Source organism: Lactuca sativa, chromosome 8 (assembly GCF_002870075.4).
Source record: "Lactuca sativa cultivar Salinas chromosome 8, Lsat_Salinas_v11, whole genome shotgun sequence".
In the NCBI taxonomy this organism is placed as follows: Eukaryota; Viridiplantae; Streptophyta; class Magnoliopsida; order Asterales; family Asteraceae; genus Lactuca; species Lactuca sativa.
In genome coordinates this window covers 281,880,802-281,894,747 of record NC_056630.2, presented here as the reverse complement: position 1 = coordinate 281,894,747, position 13,946 = coordinate 281,880,802, and the positions used below count along the sequence as shown (strand labels likewise).

The following is a 13,946-nucleotide window of genomic DNA, read 5'->3' as shown; positions in this document are numbered from 1 at the left end:
TGGATTTAAGAATAAGACTTTCTCACATATTTTTTGATGCATGATAAGTGTTTGACTTTTATGTCTTTATTGGGTTATACTCATTGTTTCTTTATTTCCATTAAATAGTTGCATGATATCTTCCAAGGAAAGAAAATGATAAAATTGTCAAATTGATATCCACATAACAATATAATTTGAATGGTGAACATAATTTTTTTGCGGTTATAATTCTGGTTATAATTCGTTGGCTAATGAACCATTTTTGTGATCATTTTAATTGCCCAATCAGTGTAGAAGATTATCCGTATACAACATATATTTTTTAAAACTCAAAATAGAACTTTAAAGATCTTTTATTTTTATTTTTATTTTTCTTTTAGGTTTGATGTGTAACATCCCCATCTGGCACGTATCACAATATTGTCCGTTTTGGGCCACTCGGCACGAGGACTTCCCAGGGGGTCACCCATCCTGGTACTACTCCCGCCCGAGCACGCTTAACTGCAGAGTTCTTATGGGATCTGCTGCCCTCACGGCTTTAAAACGCGTTGTGACAAGGAAGGTATCCACACCCCTTATATGGAGATGTTTCGTTCTCCTTCCTAGCCGATGTGGGATCAGATCTAACCCACTTTCACCCCCCATTATATGGTTCGACGTCCCTGTCGAACACATCGACCCGTGCCCTGGCTCTGATACCATTTGTAACATCCCCTCTGGCATGTATAACAATATTGTGCGCTTTGGGCCCCTCGGCACGAGGACTTCCCAGGGGGTCACCCATCCTGGTACTACTCCTGCCCGAGCACGCTTAACTGCAGACTTCTTCTGGGATCTGTTGCCCTCACGACTTTAAAAACACGTTGTGATAGTGAAGGTATCCACACCCCTTATAAGGAATGCTTAGTTCTCCTTCCCAGCCGATGTGGGGTCAGATCTAACCCACTTTAACTTTGTAACATCCCCCTCTGGCACGTATCACAATATTGGTCCGGTGCGGATTGGTGCGGCGGCCAAAGCCCGGACTGTTGATAGGCCCGTGGAGATGTCGTCGCGTCGATCATGGTTGGCAGCGCGCGTCGTCACGGCGTGCCTCGGCACCTGCGCGCTCCCGACACCGGCCTGCGGGCGCCGGTCTGCCGATCGACTCGGGGCGTGGACCGGGCTTGGTTGCGCTTGCCTATAACCCAAGTGGGGGTATCAAAGTGGGTCGGACTGTGATTTGGGTCAATCGGTTGGGTCTGCTGTGCAATATCTGGCTTGCCCGTTCAAAGTCGAGAGTTGATTCTTGTGCCTCGAGCGAAGGCTTGGGTTACGTGGAACTTAGAGTAGGGGACAACGCGTTAGGCTGGCTTCACAGAGCTGCGATAACCCCTCGCTCCCGACAGTGGAAGGATTACAAGCCTCGGCTCTTCAGTCCCATCTTAGCCGGCTGCTCTCAATCGAAAGTGGGTTAGATCTGACCCCACATCGGCTGGGAAGGAGAACTAAGCATTCCTTATAAGGGGTGTGGATACCTTCCCTATCACAACGCGTTTTAAAGCCGTGAGGGCAGCCGGCTAAGATGGGACTGAAGAGCCGAGGCTTGTAATCCTTCCACTGTCGGGAGCGAGGGGTTATCGCAGCTCTGTGAAGCCAGCCTAACGCGTTGTCCCCTACTCTAAGTTCCACGTAACCCAAGCCTTCGCTCGAGGCACAAGAATCAACTCTCGACTTGGAACGGGCAAGCCAGATATTGCACAGCAGACCCAACAGATTGACCCAAATCACAGTCAGAAAGTGGGTTAGATCTGATCCCACATCGGCTTGGAAGGAGAACGAAACATTTCCTTATAAAGGGGTGTGGATACCTTCCTTGTCACTGTTGGGTCTTATACAAACAATCCTATGTGTGCATGCAACCCTAGTATTGGATCTATGTTTTCACTATAAGTTATACAACTTTATGAACACAAAAAGAAACCTGGCATGCTACTATAATTTTCGAAATTCATATATAAAGCTAGAATACATACCTTTTGTTGTTATATAGCAATAACAACTAGTTCCTTGAATTTCCTTAGCTCTTGAAAGCAAGTACCACAAGTGTAGTACCTCTAATGGAGTCACAAACACCATATGCAACTTGGATGAAGAGGAGAAGAAAAGGAGGCACCAAAAACGGCTGGAAACCCTAATGGAAGTGTTGTTCACGTTTTTGGGGCATAGGGGCCCTTTATATACATGTAGGCTATTAGGGTTTACAACTAGGAAACCCTAATTTGACTGCTTAGGCCCTAAGCAGCCCATGGACTCCTTAAACATATCCCTTGGACGATTTCTAATGGGCTACCCATAGAATTCGTCCAACCTATATATTATTTGGTGATCCATAGCCCAATTATAATTATCTTATAATTACAACTTCAGTCCCCTAAGTTTAATTAATCTCTTTTAGCCACAAAATTAATTAACAATTAATTCTTGACTAATATTAATTAAACAATATGATTTCTCCTTTAATAAATTATTCTCATAATATATTAATAAATCATATTTATACCTTTCTCTCCTTAAATCATCCTACATATTGCTATGGTGAAGTCAACCCAAAAGGACCATGCTCATAATCGGGTCAAGTACATACCAAAATAGTTATGGACTTAGACACTAATCCAACAGTCTCCCACTTGGATAAGTCTAATAACTATTTTCCGTATGACTTCAAAACCTGATCAGCAATCGTAGCTTTCAAAAGCCACTGTCAACTCTGATCTTATCAGATAGCGTGTCCTCTAGATAAGGGATTATATATTCCTCCATTCTCAAGATATCGTATAGACAAAAGACATGAATTTCAATCATTCTCTCTATACTATTTCCCGACTTCCGATTCATGACGACTGATAACAGACTACAATTGAACACATCAACTTAGTCCCGGCTTGGCCAAGCGCTTAGATGTCATCACTAAATCATCGAGAGGCCCACAGATATCGCTTTTATCCCACTTTGGATAAAAGGAATGGATAAACTTCGACTCAAATGCTCACTTGCATTTACTGATCGAATCACACATAACAATAAGTTTTATAACACCAAGTTACTGGTGCGTTTACTTATTATCAATGTGCAACCGACCAGCAAATAACGACCCACACGTCTCGGTTTCAAGAATATACAATATTATCGTCTCACTAATCACTCGTGATAAAACCGTGAAGTGATCCAAGTGAGCGTGGGTTTAATCCAATACTTTAATCTTATCAAAGCATTCACGAACTCTGCAGCAAACTTGTGCCATGTCTAAACACTTCAGACAATCTACAGACAGATTCATGACAGTCTTTATTCATACCTACTCCCAACGTATGACCAACTGTGGATGTTTGAATAACCTAGTTATTCTGGAAGTCAAAACATGCAAATTGAAACATGACAACAATACTTAATCCTATATGGCCCCAAACTTGTGAGAGTAAATAAAACCCTTATATTTATCCACCATATTGATTACTCATTATTTATCATTTAATGTTTCGGATAATCAACTCATTACTTGAATCATACCAACAATTGTCCCATACTCTAAACATGCACACTTTGTTTCCTGTGGTCCATGCTTTGTGAAATAGATCACCTGAAAACTTTTCCAATGATGCTCATTTCACAATTCCTTAATCCTAATTATTAGTGTAGGAACACAAGGTTCTTGCCACTACTAGAATATGCTAGATTCTAACATGTTACGCAACGATCCTTTCGTAAAGTCATAGCACAAAAATTACCAAGACTTGGCTAGTGAAATTACAAAGTGCTTTCTTAGAAATTGTTACAAGACAATTCCATAGATGTGAAGTCTTATATTCAAAGTACATTCCTTTGAACATCCATCTTGCATAAAAGTTTCTAATCTAGGCATAGACTCTCAATATCCAACTCCCAATATGGAAACATTTGCACATTTGCCATATGACAACTCATTCTTAATAGAATCTTATCTATTCGTAATAATGTCGATATGGTCCATCCAATACCATACTTTGAACTACTTACAAGCGATCAATCCTCAGCGAACTTTGGATCATCCTTTGATAGTTGTTAAATTCTTTCAGTCAAAACCAATTCTATTCCTTTTTCCCTCTTAATGCGCTAGACATTTGGAAAATTTTAGAATGGTAAAATACTATAGCATTTACAATCGATCCTATACCCGAAGCGTATGGGACACGATGCATAATGTCTTACATAAAGATATGATACTTTACCAATCTTTTGCCATAATATTTTATGTGTCATGTTCTCACAATTCGAACTATTAAGAGGGATGCCATAATCATAATCGAAATTTGAGAACACACAATGTATCCTTTGACTGAAGATATTAAAATTTCTTAATCTAAGCTTTAGATTTTGAAACGAAGTATAATATTCTCTCCCTTAATTATAGCAAAACAACTTTTCAACCCATGCAACTTTGCAAATGGAATCTTTGTTTTTCTATAATTAATATTGCTAACTTGCAATATTCGCCATAACAATCATACAAGCATAACACTTATGCTCCCACTATCATGATGATTATCATATAAGCATAACATTTATGCTCCCACTAGCTTTGACATGTATTCAGAAAACAAATGAACTTTCAGAAAACAATGCCTATTGAATCTCTGAAATCCATATTTCTAATACCAGATGCTTCGATAAGCCTTATACACCTTTGCCTTAGATAGCTCATATGTGTGTTTAAACAATTCATAACTTATGTTACTAAGTTCCAAATGTTGAAACTAATTGCCAAATCTCACAATTCGAACTATGGAAAGGGATGCCGTAACCATAATCGAATTTGAGAATACAATTTTCACAATTGCTATCTTCTTAAAATATCTCTTAGTGAAAGCATTTCCTCACAGTCATTTTCATGAAGGAGGGAATCTTATGACACTTAGATTTTATGGTGTATGAGTTCCTATCCATGTGAATTTGCCAAAAACAAGGTTTGCGACAAATCCAAACTCATATGGACTGAACTTTCTTAATCTTGATTACTTGCCCTATGGTAACACGAGTGCCCACCACGCCTTCCAAGTAGTTTAGTAACTTGTCCTTACATATCAATTTACTTTCCATCGACTAAGGCTTTAGTGTGTATTCAAATGAGAACTCATAGAACTCATATACACAATTAACTCAATTGGAATGGCACAGAAACAAAACAATGTCAGCACGATAGGTTGTAAACCTCAAGTCGTGTGCTAGTGATGATCGATAAGGTTTATTCTTGATTTGTTCTTGAAACCTTTTCAAGACCATTAAGACTCCCACTGACTTCTTGACATATAAGATTCTCTTGTCAAGAAACATTTCTTGACAAACAAATATTCAATAGTTAGTGAAGCATTTATCGAGACAAAACACTTCACACAATTGGTCCTAGTTGGTCTTTGTCTTATCCAAGACAGCACAACTTACCAATTTCAAATGTGCAAGAATAAGAAAACTTTTCCAAATTCCACATTTGATGAGTGTTATAAACCTACTTAAGACTTTTCACTCAATGTCACAATCTTGACTCTAAGACTTGATATTGGAACGAAGTATGATTGACTCTTTGATTTAACCATTTCTATAATTCTCAATTCCTCTTCTTAGACATGAAATTGCACTAAGACTCACTTAGGGGATCAATTGAGACATGGTTCTTAATCATAAGGACTTATCATAAAACACAATAAAAGGTACTCTCCCTTCTTCTTAGAATAGAGAAACTTTTATCTTTCTGCCTACTTGATTCTTCTTTATTCGTTCTACTATTCATTGAAACTCTTTCAATCAACTTAGAATTATACTTAATCTTATAAGTATAACCAATATTTACTAAACTTTAGTAAATCATGACGAATATCTTTGTCACTCTTGTGGTAGACTTGATCAACGTACGACCTAGTGTACTCGATTTCCTAGTTCTTCAATTGACACTTTGCCAAAGAATTAGTCTAAGGTTCCCAAATGTGAAAGTTTTCCATTCATCATACAATGCACATTGCATGATTCCAAGTTTCTGTCCAATTGAAACTTGGGTGATGAGAAACTCTCCCTATTTGGTAAAATTTTGACATTTCCACAAATAACACAATTAAGAATCAAATCCATTATTGCTAATAATAGAAACATTCAAACATTAATTCTTTCATACATGCCATTGCAAGGATAAATAAATAAGATAAAGTCAAAATTCATTTTATTGCGGAAAAATTTTGTCCTTACAATTCAACTCAATTGAAAAACTATGTTATTACATATTTCTTAACAATCTATTCTAACTCCAAGTAGTAGCTCAAGAATCCAATCTTCAAGTAATGCGATCGAAATCCATTTCTTCACGATCAGATTCAGCTCACTTCTTCCCTTAAGCTTCCTCTCTTTTCTTCGATCCTACAAAACATCAAAATGTAATCTTATCACATCATGTATTAAGAATCTAGAATAGGAACTTAAAAGAGTTAGTTAATGGATTTTACCTGAAGCAGAGTCATACGTCTTGACTCTCCCATCTCTTAGATCTCTCAGATAATTAGGGCGGCTTCGTTTCCAATGCCCCTTCTCTTGGCAATAAAAGCAAATAGACTCCTTTGGCACAACACATCGGACAATCACAGACTTAGTTCTTTCTGCACTTCCAATGTTGCCAGTGTCCATTGAAGTTTGGGAGTTTGATTCACTAGACAAATTTGCTTGACCAGCACGCCAAATCATTGTGATTCAGCAGCTATAAGCAAATAGGTGAGATCAATTAGGGTCACGTCGTGGTCCATCATATAGTACTCTCTAACGAACTCACTATATGATTCAGGAAGTGACTGAAGAACCCAGTCAATATCCAACCCACTTGAAATCTCGACACCCAACATGTTTAACCTATCAATGTGTGTTTTCATCTCTAAGACGTGCGCACACACAGGTTTCCCATCTTCGTGTTTACTTGCCAAAAAGGTATTGAGTGAGCTTGAACTTTTCAAGCCTTTGAACTTGTGGGTCAGGGAGAACAATTGGAGGAGGTGGAGGAAGTGAAGCATGACTCTCATTTCCTTGATCGTATCTCGGAACGTCATCTTCATTTGGAAAGCTTGTTCCAAAGGATTTGGGAAGACTATTGTAAGATTCAGACATCTACAAAATGGGAGAAAATTCAAGTTAAGTTGTTTATAATTCTTGATGTAACACCCAAATGAAACATCAAGCTAGGATCCAACACAATACTCTACAACCTAGAAGAGGGATGCCGTAATCTAGTTGTAAAATATTTGAAGGTAGGTAAATGACGATTTACCAATTTCCACCATGAAAAACGAAAAGGAAGATTAAGTTTTAAATGAATTGAAACTCCTAGATCTTTTGAGATTCATTGAACTTTTCAATGGCATGTTTAATCTCGATTATACCCTACTATTTGTGACTGGGATGCCGAGGATCACAAACAAGGTGTGAATAACCATACGAATCACGTGGTGCACCCAATGCTACAATCACCTAATCAATGTGCCGGTTAGCCACACACGCTCCATTGATCTATGATAAGCATCGAGCCACCCTTCGCCACCAATGTCATCCCCAAATTAGTGTGTCGGTTAACCACACACGCTCCACTGACGTTTGACAAGGGTACGAAGTGTAATTCCATGGGTTAGCATACAATTTCACATTTTGCCTAAAGTAACTATGATTTGGGAATTTGAAAAAAGCATTTAGTTACTTTGTACTTCATTATACTTATAATGGAAGGTTTCAGTCCTATCCTACCCGTTCGGCTAACGACCCTCCACTAGTCAAGAGTGCGGTGGGTAAGAGTGGATACCCATTCAATCGCCATTTTATAGGCAATTTCCTTAAACACCCCTTATAGACTAGCTTCGTGAATGAGGCCTACTAACGGTAAGACTGAACTTTTTTTTAGTTATACATATATAATATTAAACTTTTAATGTTATATATAGTATAAGGGTGTATTTTACACTTTTAAAATACTAGGTGGTTTAAATTATACTTTTAATTAACCAAAATCATTATGGATTTATTAAATCTCTTTTAATTATACACTTAATTAATTTAATAAAACCATAAGGGTTTAATTTGAACTTTTCAAAATCAGGGTTTTGGATTTTAGACTTTCAAAATTAACTTTTAATCAACAATTTAAATTCCAAAACTTGAGGGCAAGTTTTGAAACTCTTCAAAACAATTAGGTTTTAATCTCACTTAAAATTTTGAATTTGAGACATTTAAATTAAAATTTTAAATATTAAAACTGTTGATTTAATAATTACCATAAATTAAACAATTAATTTAAATTATTAAATCACAAGGGATTATCTAGATCATGAGGATAATTACCAATTATACATCTAAGATATCCAAATCCCTTGAATCCCTCTCTAAATCTCGAAAATAAGGGATGGGATAATTCAAGATCTTTAATTACCATATTTAACAATTAAAAGATAATTACAAGATATGGGATTATCCAAATCCCTAAAATTTAGGATCTAACCTTGGGGAAGGAGGTAATTTCGAAATCCAAGGGTTGGAAAACCCTAGATTTCAAAATCATGGAGGCTAAGGAAAGGATTTGGGAAACCCTAGCAAAAAAAATCGCCATCTAGGGTTTAGCAACCCTAATTGCGAAAAATACCTAGCCTTTAGGGTTCATTAGCCATAAACCCTAATATGTCAAGTTCATAAATTTGAATAAAAGCTAATTGAAAACAAAAACCAATGGCTCTGATACCACTGTTGGGTCTTATACAAACAATCCTATGTGTGCATGCAACCCTAGTATTGGATCTATGTTTTCACTATAAGTTATACAACTTTATGAACACAAAAAGAAACCTGGCATGCTACTATAATTTTCGAAATTCATATATAAAGCTAGAATACATACCTTTTGTTGTTATATAGCAATAACAACTAGTTCCTTGAATTTCCTTAGCTCTTGAAAGCAAGTACCACAAGTGTAGTACCTCTAATGGAGTCACAAACACCATATGCAACTTGGATGAAGAGGAGAAGAAAAGGAGGCACCAAAAATGGCTGGAAACCCTAATGGAAGTGTTGTTCACGTTTTTGGGGCATAGGGGCCCCTTATATACATGTAGGCTATTAGGGTTTACAACTAGGAAACCCTAATTTGACTGCTTAGGCCCTAAGCAGCCCATGGACTCCTTAAACATATCCCTTGGACGATTTCTAATGGGCTACCCATAGAATTCGTCCAACCTATATATTATTTGGTGATCCATAGCCCAATTATAATTATCTTATAATTACAACTTCAGTCCCCTAAGTTTAATTAATCTCTTTTAGCCACAAAATTAATTAACAATTAATTCTTGACTAATATTAATTAAACAATATGATTTCTCCTTTAATAAATTATTCTCATAATATATTAAAAAATCATATTTATACCTTTCTCTCCTTAAATCATCCTACATATTGCTATGGTGAAGTCAACCCAAAAGGACCATGCTCATAATCGGGTCAAGTACATACCAAAATAGTTATGGACTTAGACACTAATCCAACAGTCACAACGCGTTTTAAAGCCATGAGAGCAGCAGATCCCATAAAAACTCTGCAGTTAAGCATGCTCGGGCGGGAGTAGTACCAGGATGGGTGACCCCCTAGGAAGTCCTCGTGCCGAGTGGCCCAAAGCGGACAATATTATGATACGTGCCAGAGGGGGATGTTACAAATGGTATCAGAGCTAGGGAACGGGTCGATGTGTTCGACGGGGACGTCGAACCCTATAATGGGGGTGAAAGTGGGTTAGATCTGATCCCACATCGGCTTGGAAGGAGAACGAAACATTTCCTTATAAAGGGGTGTGGATACCTTCCTTGTCACAACGCGTTTTAAACCCGTGAGGGCAGCAGATCCCATAAGAACTCTGCAGTTAAGCGTGCTCGGACGGGAGTAGTACCAGGATGGGTGACCCCCTGGGAAGTCCTCGTGCCGAGTGGCCCAAAGCGAACAATATTGTGATACGTGCCAGAGGGGGATGTTACAAATGGTATTAGAGCTAGGGCACGGGTCGATGTGTTCGACGGGGACATCGAACCCTATAATGGGGGGTGAAAGTGGGTTGGACTGTGATTTGGGTCAATCGGTTGGGTCTGCTGTGCAATATCTGGCTTGCCCGTTCCAAGTCGAGAGTTGATTCTTGTGCTCGAGTGAAGGCTTGGGTTACGTGGAACTTAAAGTAGGGGACAACGCATTAGGCTGGCTTCACAGAGCTGTGATAACCCCTTGCTCCCGACAGTGGAAGGATTACAAGCCTCGGCTCTTCAATCCCATCTTAGCAGGCTGCTCTCAATCGAAAGTGGGTTAGATCTGACCCCACATCGGCTGGGAAGGAGAACTAAGCATTCCTTATAAGGGGTGTGGATACCTTCCCTATCACAACGCGTTTTAAAGTCGTGAGGGCCAGATCTAACCCACTTTGGCATGGGTCGATGTGTTCGACGGGGACGTCGAACCCTATAATGGGGGGTGAAAGTGGGTTAGATCTGACCCCACATCGGATGGGAAGGAGAACTAAGCATTCCTTATAAGGGGTGTGGATACCTTCCCTATCACAACGCGTTTTAAAACCGTGAGGGCAGCAGATCCCATAAGAACTCTGCAGTTAAGCCCGCTCGGGCGGGAGTAGTACCAGGATGGGTGACCCCCTGGGAAGTCCTCGTGCTGAGTGGCCTAAAGCGGACAACATTGTGATACGTGCCAGAGGGGGATGTTACTAATGGTATCAGAGCTAGGGCACGGGTCGATGTGTTCGACGGGGACGTCGAACCTTATAATGGGGGGTGAAAGTGGGTTAGATCTGATCCCACATCGGGATGGGTGACCCCCTGGGAAGTCCTCGTGCCGAGTGGCCCAAAGCGGACAATATTGTGATACGTGCCAGAGGAGGATGTTCCAAATGGTATCAAAGCCAGGGCACGGGTCGATGTGTTCGACGGGGACGTCGAACCCTATAATGGGGGGTGAAAGTGGGTTGGACTGTGATTTGGGTCAATCGGTTGGGTCTGCTGTGCAATATCTGGCTTGCCTGTTCCAAGTCGATAGTTGATTCTTGTGCTCGAGCGAAGGCTTGGGTTACGTGGAACTTAGAGTAGGGGACAACGCGTTAGGATGGCTTCACAGAGCTGCGATAACCCCTCGCTCCCGACAGTGGAAGGATTACAAGCCTCGGCTCTTCAGTCCTATCTTAGCTGGCTGCTCTCAATCGAAAGTGGGTTAGATCTGACCCCACATCGGCTGGGAATGAGAACTAAGCATTCCTTATAAGGGGTGTGGATACCTTCCCTATCACAACGCGTTTTAAAGCCGTGAGGGGTCAGATCTAACCCACTTTCACCCCCCATTATAGGGTTCGACGTCCCCGTCGAACACATCGACCCGTGCACTAGCTCTGATACCATTAGTAACACATCCCCCTCTGGCACGTATCACAATATTGTCCGCTTTAGGCCACTCGGCACGAGGACTTCCAAGGGGGTCACCCATCCTGGTACTACTCCCGCCCGAGCACGCTTAACTGCAGAGTTCTTATGGGATCTGCTGCCCTCACGGTTTGGACGTGAGTAGTACCAGGATGGGTGACCCCCTGGGAAGTCCTCGTGCCGAGTGGCCCAAAGCGGACAATATTGTGATACGTGCTAGAGGGGGATGTTACAAATGGTATCAGAGCTAGGGCACGGGTCGATGTATTCGACGGGGACGTCGAACCCTATAATGGGGGGTGAAAGTGGGTTAGATCTGACCCCACATCGGCTAGGAAAGAGAACTAAGCATTCCTTATAAGGGGTGTGGATACCTTCCCTATCACAACGCGTTTTAAAACCGTGAGGGCAGCAGATCCCATAAGAACTCTGTAGTTAAGCGTGCTCGGGCGGGAGTAGTACCAGGATGGGTGACCCCCTTGGAAGTCCTCGTGCCGAGTGGCCTAAAGCGGACAATATTGTGATACGTGCCAGAGGGGGATGTTACTAATGGTATCAGAGCTAGGGCACGGGTCGATGTGTTCGACGGGGACGTCGAACCTTATAATGGGGGGTGAAAGTGGGTTAGATCTGATCCCACATCGGGATGGGTGACCCCCTGGGAAGTCCTCGTGCCGAATGGCCCAAAGCGGACAATATTGTGATACGTGCCAGAGGAGGATGTTCCAAATGGTATCAAAGCCAGGGCACGGGTCGATATGTTCGACGGGGACGTCGAACCCTATAATGGGGGGTGAAAGTGGGTTAGATCTGATCCCACATCGACTGGGAAGGAGAACTAAGCATTCCTTATAAGGGGTGTGGATACCTTCCCTATCACAACGCGTTTTAAAGTCGTGAGGGCAGCAGATCCCAGAAGAACTCTGCAGTTAAGCATGCTCGGGCGGGAGTAGTACCAGGATGGGTGACCCCCTGGGAAGTCCTCGTGCCGAGTGGCCCAAAGCACACAATATTGTGATACATGCCAGAGGGGATGTTACATGGTGGGTTGAAACATGATGAAAATGAAAAGCGTGTAATCTTTTTATAAGTTATAAAATAGTTGTGATGATTTGGACTAACAATTGACATGGTTTTTATGATTCTTTATCCAATCTTCTTTGTGTATATTCAATTGAACATGATGTACCTTATCTAGTGTTTGTTGTTATGTTAAATGCATGAGAAAGTTGGGTCAGCTTTAAGTGTAGAATTTGGATACAAATCGAAGGGGACTATATATTTCGTATGACTATTAATGTATTTAGCAGTACAAACTCAACATCTACATAAAACAAATGTTTAGATAATCAAAGGGTATAATGGTCAATGATGTAAAAATATATTAAAAACAGAGGAGTATCAGCAGCAAGCTTTAATGCAACAGTGCGAGGTGTACATACAGGTCAAGTCTGAATATATGAATTTGATAAAAATAAGAAATCTATATTTAAAACTTGATTATGTTGATCATTTTCTTTGAAAAGAAATGTAAAATTTTGAAGCATGGTGAGTTTCTTTTTGACACCTTGTAATTCAAGTCCCAATACGCTACCCTAAATAAATAAAAAGTAATATATCTTTTTATAAGAATTATCATCTTTTTATAATCGCAAAAGAGGTTTAGAGAAAAACCTTCAATTAGTATTGTCTGGTGCTGTAATATATTTTACTTTTCCCATTCCAAGTAGACCAATGTGATGTTCCACTAAGTTGTTCTTATATACAAAGTCTTCATAAAGACAACAAGATAATTTAACAATTTGTAAAGATTAATGTATTTTGTATAAAGACAACAAGATAATTTTACAATAACTTAATTTTAGTTGTCATATAACAATTACATTTCCATGTTAATAACAGTTTAAAAATTATTTATTATTGATTATGGTTTTGAAGTATCAATATTTTTTTACTTTGCTAACCGTGGTTTTCATGGGTTATAACCTAGTGGAAAAATAGTAGCAAACATGAAGTTTAATAAGATGACACATGTCAAAAGGAGAATAAAACTATTCTTTTATTAGAATAGGAAGAATAAAAAGATTTCTAATAAGCTTTTATACATGGAGACTCATTTTATTTGTTTGTTTGTTTTTTTTTCATCAAAATCAACATTCTTATATTGTTTTTTCTGGAAATCATTTATATCTTCATACTTATAAGGGTGCACATTTTATAAGTATCCATATGCACTCATTTTATCTAATATGTTCACGCTGATTATTAATTTTTTTTAGTAGTAAGTGGAAAGGCTTCGTCGTCCAAATGTTAGTTGCACAAGAATAAAATGTTAGTTGCATAAGAATAAAATATAGATTTACAAGTAGAGGTTGGTCATTTTAGAAAAAATTATTCATAATGTTTTATAATTTATTATATAAACTTATTTAATGCTGTTCTCAGTTAATAATAATATAATTAATTTTTTTTTGA

The 13,946-nt window shown here is 39.3% G+C and overlaps 2 pseudogenes; one reads left to right on the top strand and one right to left on the bottom strand.

Moving 5' to 3' along the window:
- The first annotated feature begins 9,872 nt into the window (after positions 1-9,872).
- On the top strand, positions 9,873-9,990 carry LOC128128331 (5S ribosomal RNA; annotated as a pseudogene).
- Positions 9,991-11,498: 1,508 nt separating this feature from the next.
- LOC128128329 (5S ribosomal RNA) lies at positions 11,499-11,614 on the bottom strand (annotated as a pseudogene).
- Between the last annotated feature and the right edge of the window lie 2,332 nt (positions 11,615-13,946).